The sequence below is a fragment of the Limulus polyphemus genome, unplaced genomic scaffold (assembly GCF_000517525.1).
Source record: "Limulus polyphemus unplaced genomic scaffold, Limulus_polyphemus-2.1.2 Scaffold76829, whole genome shotgun sequence".
NCBI classification, from domain to species: Eukaryota; Metazoa; Arthropoda; class Merostomata; order Xiphosura; family Limulidae; genus Limulus; species Limulus polyphemus.
Window position 1 is genome coordinate 5,900 of NW_013742425.1, and position 5,117 is coordinate 11,016.

The 5,117-nt window shown below is 34.4% G+C and overlaps 1 long non-coding RNA gene across 1 annotated transcript; it reads right to left on the reverse strand.

Annotated features, from left to right (window-relative positions):
* Positions 1–1,785: 1,785 nt before the first annotated feature.
* LOC111084454 lies at positions 1,786–4,747 on the reverse strand. The gene is made up of 2 exons (XR_002609566.1): positions 4,535–4,747; positions 1,786–2,300 (listed from the first exon to the last, which is right to left on the reverse strand). It is a non-coding gene; the product is annotated as an uncharacterized LOC111084454 (long non-coding RNA).
* Positions 4,748–5,117: the final 370 nt, after the last annotated feature.

A 5,117-nucleotide genomic window follows, 5' to 3' on the forward strand; every position in this document is an offset into this window, starting at 1 on the left:
ATGTTTGTCATTATAATAATGATTATATTACATATTAACTTTATGAATTTTTAATTATAATATGAAGAAATAAATTTAATTAATTAGTATTGTGACGTAATTGGACGAGTTCGAGTGTTATTCAGAATTTATAATGTGTATTATGTATAATGTAAAGTTTAAAGTTATATATATTACTACGAAACAGCGACTTACATGTGTTATTACCGACTGCTGTCGTTTGATGAGAAACTATTGGGTTACTACAATACAGGCACACAGTAATTCCAAATATGGGTGAGTTATGTTTATCTATAAATATCAGGTGAATGAATACTTTTACTGAAACTATTTTTTTTGATAGATATAGATTATACTTTTATGATAATTTCTTGAAAGATGTATTCTTACGCGTTTGACACGAATAAATTAAAGGGTAAAAAACATGCTTGGTCTGCCCTATAGCAGTATCTTAAAATTAAATTTATCTCCATAAGAGTTGTTCAACCTAACAAAATGAATTAAATGTCGATAGGTAAACTAGTGTGGTAACTTTCAGCAGAGTAGAGAAGTTAGGCCCGCTAATAAGAAGAGATTATGGAGCCTGTTATTAGCGGGCCTAACTTCTCTATACTTCCCAAAGCTCCATAATCTCTTCTTATTAGCGGGCCTAACTTCTCTATACTTCCCAAATATCGATAATCACCTTTATTAGCGGCCTAACTTCTCTATACTTCCCAAAGAACGATAATCTCCTGTTATTAGCGGGCCTAACTTCTCTATACTTCCCAAAGAACGATAATCTCCTGTTATTAGCGGGCCTAACTTCTCTATACTTCCCAAAGTGATTATCGTTCTTTGGGAAGTATAGAAAAGTTAGACCCGCTAATAACAGGAGATTTATCGATATTTGGGAAGTATAGAGAAGTTAGGCCCGCTAATAACAGGAGATTTATCGATATTTGGGAAGTATAGAAAAGTTAGGCCCGCTAATAACAGGAGATTATCGTTCTTTGGGAAGTATAGAGAAGTTAGGCTCGCTAATAACAGGAGATTATTGAAGTATTTCTTCTCGAGTTGAAATAGATGGATAACAAAGGAAGATACAAGACACGACTTTGCACAATTAAATATTTAATGACACTCTGACAGTTAACAGAACAATACACTAATTATACAATACCACAATACAGTAAAACACTAGATAGGTCAAGTGATCAAATACAGATGTTATATCAGTTGATAAACTAAAGTCAAAAATAAAACTATTCAAACTGCTCTAAACCTAATACAAGTTTAAACAAAAATCCGAGTGTTATCTCAACGTTAAAACTTTAAACTTTTTCACGTCACTGTTCACTTCGCAAAGCGAATGTTAAAGATGAAATAACGTAAAACTGCTCACTTCAGCTTCGTCACTAATAATAAGTTAGTGTTAGAATCAAGTGAAACCAAGTCCGCTTACAGCAAACTTCTAACTCTGCTAGACTGAAAGAGACTTAGGATCAGTAAAGGCACCTAATCGAAAATAAAAATGAAAGTTAAAATGTGGTAAGACCTAAATATAAACAAACACTCAATGTTTATAAGATGAAAGTTAAAATGTGGTAAGACCTAAATATAAACAAACACTCAATGTTTATAAGATGAAAGTTAAAATGTGGTAAGACCTAAATATAAACAAACACTCAATGTTTATAAGAATATAGGTAGTGGCAAAAAAAAATTGAAACATCAATGTAAAGTCACTTAATTTATAGGGCGTTAGGCCATCTCGTGCGGCCATTACGGTGATGAATGGTTTGCGCACAGCAACGACTATGGTACCCCGTTCTGTAGAGTTCTCAGTGGATCGTTTTTGATGAAACTGACTACTCTCGCCCCAGGTTGAAATATGCGGTCAATTGATCTGCGATTGATCGCCTCTTTAGCTTTGAAGTTTGAATTAATTCACGGACATCACGATCCTGGAGTATGCGCTTCCACCCACTGTTGCCCTTTGCTGATGACGTCTTTCCCTCGTAGTTCCATGCTGACATCACCTTAGACACCGTTGCTCGTGAAACATCGGTAAGTTGAGCTGTCTTGGTCACTGTAGCTCCCGCCAAACGCGCCCCAACAATCACCCCTCTTTCAAAGTCACTGAGGTCTCCTCTCGCAGCCATGCTAGTCGTGATTATAAACAACCAGGCCTGTCCAGTAATTTTATACATGACCTTATGGATGCTGAGATGTAATTTACTTAATTAATGGACGAGCCACACCTGTGATGTGTATACTTGTTGTCCCTTATTTACGCTTCCATTTTTTTTCTCCACTACCTGTAAGTAAGTGAACGTAGCCTGTGTAGACCAGATTGAAGAAATATGTAAATTAATTATCGATAATTTGAATGAAGTTCGTATTATTGCTGTCAAGTAATCCAAAAGATCCAGCGATTAAACACCAAAGAGAACATAAAGAAATACTTCTGGTTTGTAAGAAATGGCTTTAAAGTTATAATACAAATCGTACAAACACTCTTATTAAATTAACATTACTTGAGCTTCTATTTCATTTAGTCCGATAAACATTGTTTTAAGACTTTAAAACATTCCTATAGGTGTATTTGTAGATAGAACATTGACATTCAAAATATCTTCCGGTGAGTCAGCGGTAAGTATACGGACTTACAACCCTAAAATTTTGGGTTCGTTCTTCAGTGCTAAAAAATCGGACATCAAAATAAATCATGATTTCACCTTTCAAAATATAGTTTTTTTAACTAACAATAAAATAAGTTTTACTTTTATAAATATTTAAGCTACAAAGGTGATTGTAACTGTATAATATTGTCCTAAAGGTTGTCAAGCCAACATAGTATTTTCTGTGTGCTGTACGATCGTTGTTACAAACGTATAAACGTTCTTAGCGCAGTAAGCATATCTTTACAAATAAAATTACGTCACAAACTTATTCTTTTCTTTGTTGAAGTTTCGCGAAAAGCCACTCGAGGGCTATCTGCCTAATTTAGAACTGATAGACTATAGAAAAGGCAGTTAGTCAAGACCACAAACCACCAACTATTGGACTACTCTTATAACAATGAATAGTGGAATTGACCGTTACATTATAACGCCTCAGGGATGAAAGAGCTAGCATATTCGATCCCACAACCCACAGATTGCGAGTCGAGTGCCCTAATCGCCAAGCCACGCTAGGCCTGTAACATAAACATATTTTATTACATGTGCTCCGTTTTTATATTCATTTAAATTTATTTAAAACCAAAAAGTTGTTGATGAGAAAGAAAGAAAGTTAGATATCCAATTATATATATATATTCTAAATCCTGTGTTTCTAAACAGTAACTATAAAATAACTTCTAAAAAAATTCGGTTATAATTATGGCTACATGCTAAAGGAGATTTCAGCCAACCTAAAACACACACGTTTGTCGGTGCGCAGTTAAAGTGTCATGGCGTCTTTTCTCATTTCAAATCATCTGCTACAGGATAGTAGATTGGTCGCCAGTAACATGCTACAGGATAGCAGATTGGTCACCAGTAACATGCTACAGGATAGTAGATTGGTCGCCAGTAACATGCTACAGGATAGTAGATTGGTCGCCAGCAACATGCTACAGGATAGCAGATTGGTCGCCAGTAACATGCTACAGGATAGCTGATTGGTCGCCAGTAACATGCTACAGGATAGCAGATTGGTCGCCAGCAACATACTGCTACAGAAGTTACTGGCGACCAATCTACTAATACTGCTATCACATATATACGTGTGTGTGTGTGTTATTTATTTAAATGTAAGAATTATTATCATGACTATATTACCCCAAGCGATTTCCCAGTCTAAATAAGAACGCTTTGGGTTCAAGACTATTTATCGCTCCTCGACACTATAGCAACAGTACAAACAAACACAAGCTCAGCCTAGAAACAACAGTCTGGTATATAATTGTACAAACTAAGCAAATTAACTTCAGACTGCATTGATTAAAGTGATTATTTATGTTTAATTTATTAGGAGATGGTCCCAAACATTCCAAAATGTATATGGCATATTAAAACACCAAATTTTACAAGAGCAAAAAAATATTAAACAAGAAGCTTAAGGAAATTTCAGAATTTTCCTGTTCATGATGCGTAAGTCGATTATAAGTTAGTTGAGTGATTAAAAAAAAAAAAACTGACTTTACTGCGACATAGTTGTTTATCAGTAGTTATTCTAGCTCCATTAAGCCTAATTAATATGGTCGTGCGTGAGCGAATAAAATTTCACACTACATTAAGCCTAATCAATTTGGCTATGCTTGAGAGAATAAAATGTCATACCACATTAAGCCTAGTAAATATTAACTAATATTTATGTTTGTATATTGATGCTAGCAGTAGATGCAAAAATTGAAATGTTAAAGGTGAGTTAACTTCACCTAATACATTTGTTTGACAAGAATTTAAGTTATTAATTTTGTTAACTAACAGACCACTTAAGGAACCAGATTATATTGATTTTATGTCTGAATCAATAACATTTGTTTTTATCGTATCTCAAGGCTTACTGGTTAAGTTTACTTCCACTAGGTGATTTTCAGTTCTTGAAGAGTTGTTACGTTTATGACATTTACGTGACTTCTGTTATTTTAGCATCTGCTCTGAACAGATTTCTTCCACTTTTTGGGTGACTTCTGTTGTTTTGACATCTTCTCTGACCAGATTCCTTCTGCCTTTAGAAAAATGCTTCATTGGATATTTGATTTTCATAAATTCAGACATTCGCGCCATCTCGAGGCTTCTAGAAAAACTAACTTGAACACTGTGACGTAACTTATACTTCTGGTAAGATCTTTTCAGGAGAGATAACACCTGTTAGGCATAGAAACACAAGATGATTTTTACACACATAATCACCTGGTTTAACGTTAGTTATCAGTAAATATTGTACATTCATAATGATACTGAACATATTCAAAGGTTTTAGATGTAAAGGTAGAAATTCTGAGATTAATAACTTACCTCTCCGTTTAAGTAACAGAATATTAAGGCCACGACAAGACCCTGTGAAAAACAAACAAATACGTTGTCTGAAACACATAAATAACTTACCTCTCCGTTTAAGTAACAGAATATTAAGGCCACGACCAA